The following is an 11,758-nucleotide window of genomic DNA, read 5'->3' as shown; positions in this document are numbered from 1 at the left end:
TTAATTTCCCCAACAATGACATAATTAGCCCATTTAGCTCCAAAATACCATAATAAGCTCAAAATGGCATAAGAACCTTGGTTAGCTCATCAATATTATATACTTAGCTTGTTTTCCTCTAAAATGGGATAATTAGCCCATTTAGCTCCAAAAAGACATAATTAGGTAATTTATCTCCAACAAGAGGAGAAGAGGAGAAGAAATGGGAAAAATGAAAAGAAAGAAGATGAAGAAGAAGAAGAAGAAGAAGAAGAAGAAGAAGAGAAGAAGCAGAAGGAGGAGGAGGAGGAGAAGGAGGAGAAGGAGAAGGCCAAGGACCTTCTAGTCCTTCTCCTCCTCCTCCTTCTCCTCCTTCTCCTCCTTTTTCTTGATTTCTTCTTCTTCTACTCCTCCTCCTCTTTCTTCTCCCCTTTCATATTATCTTTCCTTTAATTTCCCCAACAATGAGATAATTAGCCCATTTAGCTCCAAAATACCATAATAAGCTCAAAATGGCATAAGAACCTTGGTTAGCTCATCAATATTATATACTTAGCTTGTTTTCCTCTAAAATGGGATAATTAACCCATTTAGCTCCAAAAAGACATAAGTAGGTAATTTAGCCCCAACAAGAGGAGAAGAGGAGAAGAAATAGGCAAAATGAAAAGAAAGAAGAAGAAGAAGAAGAAGAAGAGAAGAAGGAGAAGGAGTACGAGTAGGAGGAGGAGGAGGAGGAGAAGGCCAAGGACCTTCTAGTCCTTCTCTTCCTTCTCCTTCTTCTTCTTGATTTCTTCTTCTTCTCCTCCTCCTCCTCTTTCTTCTCCTCTTTCATATTATCCTTGCTTTAATTAACCCATTCAGCTCCAAAATGCCATAATAAGCTAAAAATGGCATAAGAACCTTGGTTAGCTCATGAATATTATATTCTTAGCTCGTTTTCCGCTAAAAATGACATAATTAGCTGAAAAACATCATATTTTGTTCTTCTTCTGACTTTCTTATTCACATTTTTGCAGATTGGATATACTACATGCATGGAAGCTGGCATTCATGGAGTTGAACAATGTCGATGGATGAACTTTTTATGTATATCATCTAGTTTTCATTTGAGTTGATGAACAATGTCGAACTATATGTATATGTATATATGGATAAACAGTGCAATACTTTGTATGTTGGTTCTTTCGATATATGGGGATGTACATTGGTTTATATGTATATCATATATGTGTGGTGAATTATATATATGTGTTGGAAACTATATGTGTGGTGAACTATATATCATATATGTGTGGTGAATTATATAAATGTGATGTCAAATATATATATATATATATATATATATATATATATGTGTGTGTGTGTGTGTGTGTGTGTGTGTGTGTGTGTGTGCTGTGAAATAATATAAAACAAAAAAAACAGGTACTATATGGGCTCTTGCCGTCTGCCAGCTGATGGCAAAGATATGTGCCATCAGCTGGTAGATGGCAAAGGTGCCACATGGCACCCAGTTGTGCATCCTGGGGTGTCTATATAGGCTCTTTGCCGTCTGCCTCCAGGGTGGGCAGACGGCAAAGAAGAGGGCACAGAGGAGGGGGGAGGAGGAGGCAGACGACAAAGAGTGGAGGGGGAGGAGGAGGCATACGACAAAGAATAAGGGGGAGGCAGACAGCAAAGAGTGGAGGAGGGGAGGAGGAGGTAGACGACAAAGAATAAGGGGGAGGCAGACAGCAAAGAGTGGAGGGGGGGAGGAGGAGGCAGACGACAAAGAATAAGGGGGAGGCAGACGACAAAGAATAAGGGGGAGGCAGACGGCAAAGCCTCCGTTAAGCCCTAACGAAGGCAAGCCTGTCGGCTGCCGTCTCGAGCACTTTGTCGATTGCTCCTAAGGAAAGCTGACGGCAAAGAGCTTTGCCGTCCGCTTTGGGGGGACATACGGCAACGAAGGTCCTATGCCGTCGTAGGCTGACACGGAAATTTTGCCGGCCGTGAGATTCTTTGCCGTCTGTTGTTTTGTCTTTGCCGTCCGGGATTTAGTCTTTGCCGTCTGTGATGGCATACGGCAAAGAAGCTGATTCCTGTAGTGCCCCCCGATACTATCCATAGTTTCATCAAAACAAGCAACCAACTCAACAAACACAGAATCTGTCAAAAACAGACCAGTCTATAGCAATCTGTATACTTCGTATACTTCTGGTACCTCAAAAATTCTGAAAAATAACGACTGTCGGGGAAAAAGGCATATCAACCAGCAACAAAGAGAATCAACTCAAAACCTCTTTCTAAATAAAAATGAAATATAATCTCGTGAGCGAAAATTTTCTGTTTTATTACAGCAGGCTCAAACAACCATCACCAAGACTAGTCGTAAAGGTTTTGCTTGGATCAAACACAAAAAGAAACACAAAAGACACAATCATAACAGAATTATGATGGTGTGGATGCAAAAAAACAGAAAGCAAAAAGCAAAGATAAATTCATTGGGTGCCTCCCAACAAGCGCTATTGTTTAACGCCCTTAGCTAGGCATTGATAATTCAATGATGCTCACACAAAAGACAAGAAGTGAAGCACAACGAGTGCATCATAGAGCATGTGAAAATCACATCTAAGTCTAACATACTTCCTATGCATATGCATTTTATAGGAAAACAAATTGTCAAGACAACCAATAGTTACCATATGCAAGGAAGATAAAGAGACAATATCAATCTCACCATAACGAGAGGTGATTTGGTAACATGAAAGTTTCTACCACAATATTTTCCTCTCTCATAGCAATTACATGTGGGATCATAATCAAATTCAACAATATAGCTATCACAAAGGATATTCTTTTCATGATCCACATGCATGCAAAGTTGACGCTCTTCAAAAATAGTGGGATTATCATCAATTAAAGTCATGACTTCTCCAAACCCACTTTCAATATTATTGCAAATATCATATTAATCATGAGGCTTAAACAAATTTTCAAGATCATAAGAAAAATCATTACCCCAATCATGATCTTTGCAACAAGTAGTGGACATAGCAAAACTAGCATCCCCAAGCTTAGGGTTTTGCATATTTTTAGCATGATTGACACTAATAGGATTTATAGTGAAACCATTGCAATCATGCTTTTCATTCAAGGAGCCCTCGTGAATCACTTCATAAATTTCTTCATCATGATTTTCAGATTCACGCATCTCAAGCAAAACTCCATAGATAAAGTCAAGTGCACTCAACTCACTAGCAATTGGTTCACCATAATTGGATCTCTTAAAGAGATTAGAAACTGGATGAGGATCCATGTCACTAGATTTTCAGCAAGCGAAGATGCAAGCATATTGAAGGCACATAGCACACAAGCAAACAGAGAGCAAGCGAAAGAAAAGGGCGAATGAAAAAGGCAAATATTTTTGTAAATATTTGTTTTTCAGAAGTGGGGGAGAGGAAAACGAGAGGCAAAAAAGTAAATGCAAGAGATGAGTTTGCGGCACTTACTATGATGAGTTCTTGACTTGATCCTCCCCGACAACGGCGCCAGAAATCCTTCGGCTACTTCTCAAACAACAGCGCCAGAAATTGACACGTTGACAGAGACTTTCTTGCGTTGGTTTTTCCCTTGAAGAGGAAAGGGTGATGCAGCACAAGAGTAGTAAGTATTTCCCTCAGTTTGAGAACCAAGGTATCAATCCAGTAGGAGAATCTTGTCAAGTCCAGAGTACCTGGGCAAACACAAACGAGCTTGCACCCAACGCTATAAAGGGGTTGTCAATCCCTTCAAGATTGATTGCAAAGCGAGATCTGAAGGCGGAAAGTGCAACGAAGTAAAATAGTAAGGCTGAAAATATGGTGTGAAGTAGACCCGGGGGCCATAGTGTTCACTAGAGGCTTCTCTCAAAATAGCAAATATTACGGTGGGTGAACTAATTACTGTCGAGCAATTGATAGAACCGCGCAAAGTCATGACGATATCTAAGGCAATGATCATACATATAGGCAACACGTCCGAGACAAGTAGACCAATACTTTCTGCATCTACTACTATTACTCCACACATCGACCGCTATCCAGCATGCATTTAGTATATTGAGTTCATGACGAACAGAGTAACGCCTTAAGCAAGATGACATGATGTAGAGGGATAAACTCAAACCAATGATGAAAACCCCATCTTTTCACCCTTGATGGCAACAACACGATGCGTGCCTCGCTACCCCTTCTGTCACTGGTGAGGTCACCGCACGGTATGAACCCAAAACCAAGCACTTCTCCCATTGCAAGAATCGTAGATCAAGATGGCCAAACAAAACCACAACTCAAAGAGAATTAGAAGGATATGAAATCATGCATAAAAGAGATCAGAAGAAACTCAAATAAGATTCATAGATAATCTGATCATAAATCCACAATTCATCGGATCTCGACAAACACACCGCAAAAGAATGTTACATCGGATAGATCTCCATGAAGATCAAGGAGAACTTTGTATTGAAGATCCAAGAGAGAGAGAGAAAGTCATCTAGCTACTAGCTATGGACCCGTAAGTCTATGGTGAACTACTCACGCATCCTCGGAGAGGTCATGGTGTTGATGAAGAAGCCCTCCATATCCGAATCGCCCCTCCGGCAAGACACCAGAACGTGCCCGAGATGGGATCTTGTGGAGACAGAATCTTGCGGCGGCGGAAATGTACTTTCGATGATCTCCTGATTTTTTTGGAATTTTTGGGAATATATAGGCGAAAGACCTAGGGCAGAGGTGGCCCAGGTAGCTCACAAGCTTGGGAGGCGCCCCTAGCCGCGGCTGGGGGGCTTGTGGGGTCCCTGGTGGCCCCTTCCTTGGTTCTCAAGTTCCCCGATCGTCTTCTGTTTCGGAAAAAATCTTTTTGGAAGTTTCATTCCGTTTGGACTCCGTTTAAAATCCTCCTCTGAAAAGGGTCAAAAACACGGAAAAACAGGAACTAACACTTGGCACTGAGTTAATAAGTTAGTCCCAAAAAAGATTAAAAGGCATACAAACCATCCAAAGTTTGACAAGATAATAGCATGAAACCATAAAAAATTATAGATACGTTGGAGACGTATCAATGCTCGCGGAAACATACCTCGCTTTGCCGTTTTTGACCAGTTGTTCTCTCGGGTAAGCCGGACACTAGGTCTCCAGAATGGCTTCGAGTATGACATTTATATGTGTAACTCGCCTTCTTCAAAAGGAAATTGGGATCCAGATGAGCATTCGGGTGAGACATGGGAACTTTCTTACAAATTCGCCTAGCCGGCTTGGGGAGAAGAAGAAGTTGAGTCGGAAGAAATGGAAATTACCTCGACATCTTCATCTTGGCTCTCATAGTCATCATCCTATAAACAAAGGCGGTAAGGCATAAGTGCAAGTCAGAATGAAGCAATAAAGACGAGAAATTTTACCTCTGGCTGTTCCTCAACGACACGAGACTCGCCAACGATGGATGACTCTTTGACTACAGCTTTGCCTTTGCTCTTATTCTTCGTCTTGGAGGGGGGTTTGTTGTCTTCTTGACAGTTGTCTTGGTTATCTGGGTCCAAAACGCCGAATCCCTCTAATTAAAACATGATGAAAGGCTCAAGACCAGAAACATAAATGAGTATATGGAAAGGTTACATTTTGGAGCCGGGTTGTTTACCTCTGGGGTCAGGTTGGTGATGCAAAAGGGTTTAAGCCCAATTTTGGAGCAATTTTCAATAGGCTCGCCACATAGCATTTTTATGATATCAACAATGTATTTTTCCAAAAGCCTCACATTGTAAAAGCATTGGGGGTGGTTCAAGTCGCCATCATACTCACACATCAAACCATTTCAGCGGCTTAAGCGCAGAATCCTCCATTCTACCCAGCAGTGGATCAGATCAATCCCGGTAAGACCGTTGGTGGCAAGGTCCCTCAGCTATCCAAAGATAGGGACAAATGTGGCTTCCTCTTCTTTAGTCAACTTTTCGGGCAACTCGAAGTCCATAGGTAGGCGATCTGCCCTGAAGCCTGGCAAAGGGTTCTCGTTGGATGGAGAAGTGTCACGGCAATAGAACCAAGTCTTTGCCCAGCCTTTGGGATGACTAGGTAATGTGACAGCCGGAAACCCGCATTCATGACGCTGCTGAATATTGACTCCACCCATCTCTAAGCTAGGCCCATGGGCAAACTCTGTATGGCGGTTCAGATAGAATTTTTTTCGGAAGAACAGCATGGTGGGCTCTATTTGCAGATAAGCCTCACAGAATACTTGAAACTGACAAAGATTACTGATGGAATTTGGTCCCAAGTCTTGGGGATGAAGGTTGAAGAAGTGCAGGGCGTCTCTAAATTTTTTGAGTAGGGCGGCTTGAAGCCTCGCTCCAGGTGATCAGCTAACACGACTACCTCCCCTTCGGCGGGTTGGGGGATTGTTCCCCGAAGGCGGTCTGCCACCCAATGACCTCCTTGGGATCTAGATTACCCATTTTCACAAATTTATCAAGATAAGCATCGTTGACCTCTGTTGGCAGCTAGTTGCATTTCGAGATGGTACCCATATCTACAAAAAGAAAGAGATGGGAGGGTTGTCAGGAACTATGGAGTGGTAACTCGCCGGCTAAATGATCGAGGATGTATCTACAAGGATACTGTAACTCACCATAACGAAAGGAGGCGGGTTGCGGCTCTAAAAGGTTTCCTTAGGAATATTCTCGACTGAGGACAAACATGTTTTCAACATCAAGCGATAATTTACGGATCTACGGATGATTCCGACGGAGAAAATAATGTTGGCCGAAAGATCGAGCACTAAGAGCAGAAAGAACACTACGAAAAATAGTGTGTAGATCTATGAGCAACGGAGGAAGAACGACAAATCACTGGGGAAACATGGTAGAACTACCGCGACCATTACTACGTGTATAGATCTACAATGCCATATCTGGATGGATTAAAATGAAGGGGGATACGGTGTTCATGGAGCTCTGGCGCTGCCCTAAGAAGAACAAAGGTTTGAGATCTACTCCTAATGGAAGAAGGAGACTTACCTGAAGGAAGGAGGAGATGCTGGGAGAAGATTGCGAAAGTCCCGCGGCGGCGGCCACACCCCTGATGACCCACAAGTATAGGGGATCAATCGTAGTCCTATCTATAAGTAAGAGTGTCGAACCCAACGAGGAGCAGAAGGATCTGACAAGTGGTTTTCAGCAAGGTAAAATCTGCAAGCACTGAAATTATCGGTAACAAGTGATTGTGTGGTGAGATGATTCGTAGCAAGCAACAAGTAACAAAAGTAGCAACGGTGCAGAAAAGTGGCCCAATCCCTTTTGTAGCAAGGGACAAGCCTGGACAAGGTCTTATAGGAGGAAAAACGCTCCCGAGGACACACAGGAATTTCTATCATGCTAGTTTTCATCATGTTCATATGATTCGCGTTCGTTACTTTGATAGTTCGATATGTGGGTGTACCGGCGCTTGGGTACTGCCCTTACTTGGACAAGCATCCCACTTATGATTAACCCCTCTCGCAAGCATCCGCAACTACGAAAGAAGAATTAAGACAAAGTCTAACCATAGCATAAACTAGTGGATCCAAATCAGCCCCTTACGAAGTAACGCATAAACTAGGGTTTAAGCTTATGTCACTCTAGCAACCCATCATCTACTTACTACTTCCCAATGCCTTCCTCTAGGTCCAAATAATCGTGAAGTGTTATGTAGTCGACGTTCACATAACATCACTAGAGGAAAAACAACATACAACATATCAAATTACCGAACGAATACCAAATTCACATGACTACTATTAGCATGACTTATCCCATGTCCTTAGGAACAAAAGTAACTACTCACAAAGCATAATCATATTCATGACCAGAGAGGTAATGAGTAGCATCAAGGATCTGAACATAAACTCTTCCACCAAATAATCCAACTAGCATAAACTACAAAGAGTAATCAACACTACTAGCAACCTTACAAGTACCAATCGGAGTCGCGAGACGGAGATTGGTTACAAGTGATGAACTACAGTTTGGAGATGAGATGGTGCTGATGAAGATGTTGATGGTGATGAGTCCCCTCCGATGAGAGGAGTGTTGGTGATAACGATGGCGACGATTTCCCCCTCCATGAGGGAAGTTTCCCCGACAGGATCGTCCTGCCGGAGCTCTAGATTGGTTCCGCTCAAGTTCCGCCTCGTGGCGGCGGTGAAACCACGAAAAAGCTCCTCCCTGATTTTTTTCCTGGACGAAACCCTCCATATAGCAAAAGAGGGGGGCAAGTGGGCCAGCAGGGTGCCCACAAGCCCCGATGGCGCGGCCTGGGGGGGGGGGGGTGGCCGCGTCGTGCAGGCTTGTGGCCACCCCGTGGCGCCCCTCTGGCACTTCTTCGGCCCAGTATTTTTGATAAATCAGGAAAAAAATCCTCGTTGATTTTTTCGGCGTTTGGAGTTGCGCAGAATAGGTATCTCAACTTTGCTCCACTTTCAGGCCAGAATTCCAGTTGCCGGCATTCTCCCTCTTCATGTAAACCTTGAAAAATAAGAGAGAAAAGGCATAAGAATTGTACCGTGAAGTTAAATAACACCCCAAGAAGCGATAAATGTCAACATGAAAACATGATGCAAAATGGACGTATCAACTCCCCCAAGCTTAGACCTCGCTTGTCCTCAAGCGAAAGCCTAGCTCAAAAAATATATCCACATGTTTAGGGAGAGAGGTGTCGACAAAACAAGATACGAACATGCATGCATCATGATCATGCTCAGAACAGCAATACCAACATATAATCTCTCATGCTAAAGTGATAATTCCTTCACAAAGTAAAGCATGGATCAAGAACCTTACTGAGAAGTAACAACCAATAGCCTTTAGTCATTGAAGCAATTGCAATTTATCACAACATCAGAAATAGTCAAATAAGAGCTTGTAAAGCAAATCCATACTCAATCATTCTTTCGTTCTCTACAATTGCTACAACTCACGTGGTACTCGTGAGATCAAAGTTTCAGCTGGACACAGAGAAAGATAGGGGCTTATAGTTTTTGCCCCCCAACTGCTTACCTCAAGGGTAATGTCAACAATAATAATTCATGAATACTTATCTCCAAGTTGACATATGAATATAGATCTTTCCCAAGCATATGATGTTAGCCAAGATAAAGGCGAGATAAGGAATTGGTGAAGATCACCATGACTCTTTCAAGGGAAAAAAGTAAAGGTACAAGATAGGCCCTTCATAGAGGGAAGCACAGGTTGTCATGCGCTTTTAAGGTTTGGATGCGTGTTGCGGAGGAACGTCACTTTATATTGCCCCCTGTAATAAAGAACTTTATTATGCAGTCTCTCGCTTTTATGTCTTCCTCATCACAGGTTCGTACAAAGCTTATTTTCCACACACTAATAGATCATACATATTAGAGAGCAATTTTTATTACTTGCACCGATGACAACTTACTTTAGGGATCTTATTCAATCCATAGGTAGGTATGGTGGACACTCATGGCAAAACTGGGTTGATGGTTTATGGATGCACAAGTAGTATCTCTACTTAGTGCATGAGGTTTGGCTAATATGAGGTGGAAGCAATCGTCACATGCTAAGGGATCTCTAATCATATAACATTGTTCGGAGCCAAGCAAACACAATTCATTATGTTGTCTTCCTTGTCGAACATCTACTTCTAGGCATGCAATAGTTTGGTGAGTGTTCACAATCATAGATGGTGTCAGAGATGATATATTTATATGTGAACCTCTCCTTCTTTATCACTTCCTATTAATTGCAACAATGACCAAGGTCTACGTTTGCCTACCCTCAACAAGTTTTAGTCCTCATTCTTTTTATATGTGAAGCCATCACTTCCCATAAGATCATTACATGATCTTTCATGCTTTTGTTCTATTCTCACTCTTTTGATCATGGCAAGAGGCAAAGCCCTTAAACTAAGACACTCTTCATTATATGGCTCACGAGCTCGAATACATCGGGGGTGACACAAAGCAAAACTCAAGACAAAAACACTAAGACTTTTAAAAACTACTAGAGAAAGAGAAAACTGAAAAGGAAAACTAAAGCAAAGGTAAAGGCAAAAGATGTGATGGTGATACGATACCGGGGGAACTCCCCCCCAAGCTTGGCACAAGCCAAGGGGATTGCCCATACCAATGCTCAGTTGTCTTCCTTTGGTGGTGATGGTGGAGTTGTTGCAACATGAGTTTGATCCTCCGTCTTCCAAGGCATAGGTGCTCCATCATGGAAAGATGAACGAGTCTCTGGAATCCTCAAATCTGCAGCCAACTATATTGATTTAAATCTATATTCATACTCACAGTTTTGGTTCTGCAGGTCATAGATCTGGGCCTGGAGTTGATCAATCCTGTCATAGAGCCTCGGGAGGTGCTTCCCAATGTCATTGGCATCAATCATGTGCTTGTTGGTGAACTCCGTGATCATCATGTGGTTAGCATTGAGTCCACGCTCCACCATCCCCTGGCACTTGAAGACTTGTTGCTCCATTGCTTCGAGCCACGTCTCCACGCTTTTGGAGAAGTCATAGCGATCTAGATCTGCAACAGAAACAGGCTCGAAACGAAAAACAGAGGAAATCTGCGTGATGCAGGGGTCAGACCAAACGGGAGTATATATAATGATTTTTTCCACACCAGAAGGAGTACCCTGCACGAAAACAGAGTCCGGGAGGCGCACGAGGTGGCCACAAGCCCTCACGGCACGACCAGGGGGTGGGCCCGGGCCGTGCAGGCTTGTCGCCTCCTCGCGCACTTTCCGGACTACTTCCTATATTTGTATTTTTTTCAAATATTCCAAAATGGAGAAAAATTCCTACTGGAAAAGTTTTGGATCTGTTTTCTTACCGAATCACATACCTCTTCGTTTTCGGAGTCTGAAACAGCTGATAAACATCCCTTAGGTATTCCTCCGGTGTTATGGTATTGACAATATTGCTTTCAACATTTATGGGAGTACCTGAGATATAATGCTTGATTCTCTGCCCATTTACAATTCTCAGACAATTACCTTCCGTGTTGTTGATCTTGATAGCACCGGAACGATATACTTCCTCAACAACATAGGGACCTTCCCATTTAGAGAGAAGCTTGCCTGCAAAGAATCTTAAACGAGAGTTATATAGCAAGACATAATCACCTACATTGAACTCACGCTTTTGTATCCTCTTATCATGCCACCTCTTAACCTTTTCTTTGAACAACTTGGCATTCTCATATGCCTGAGTTCTCCATTGATCAAGCGAGCTAATATCAAATAACCTCTTCTCACCGGCAAGTTTGAAATCAAAGTTGAGCTCTTTGATTGCCCAATAAGCTTTATGCTCTAGCTCAAGAGGTAAATGACATGCTTTAGTGTACACCATTTAGTATGGATACATGCCCATGAGATTCTTATAGGCAGTTCTATAAGCCCACAGTGCATCATCGAGCTTCTTAGACCAATTCTTTCTAGACCTGTTGACAGTCTTTTGCAGAATCAGTTTAATCTCTCTATTTCTTAGCTCTACTTGACCACTGGACTGAGGGTGATAGGGAGCGCAATTCTATGGTTGACATCATACTTAGCAAGTGTTTTTTGGAAAGCACCATGAATGAAGTGGGCACAACCGTCGGTCATTAGATATATAGGGACTCCAAATCTAGGGAAGATAACTTCTTTCAGCATCCTGATAGAGGTGTTGTGATCAGCACTACTAGTGGGGATAGCTTCTACCCACTTAGTGACGTAATCAACAGCAACTAGGATATGAGTATACCCGTTGGATTTTGGAAAAGG

Source organism: Hordeum vulgare, chromosome 1H (genome assembly GCF_904849725.1).
Source record: "Hordeum vulgare subsp. vulgare chromosome 1H, MorexV3_pseudomolecules_assembly, whole genome shotgun sequence".
Lineage (NCBI taxonomy): Eukaryota > Viridiplantae > Streptophyta > Magnoliopsida > Poales > Poaceae > Hordeum > Hordeum vulgare.
This window is presented reverse-complemented; position numbering follows the sequence as displayed.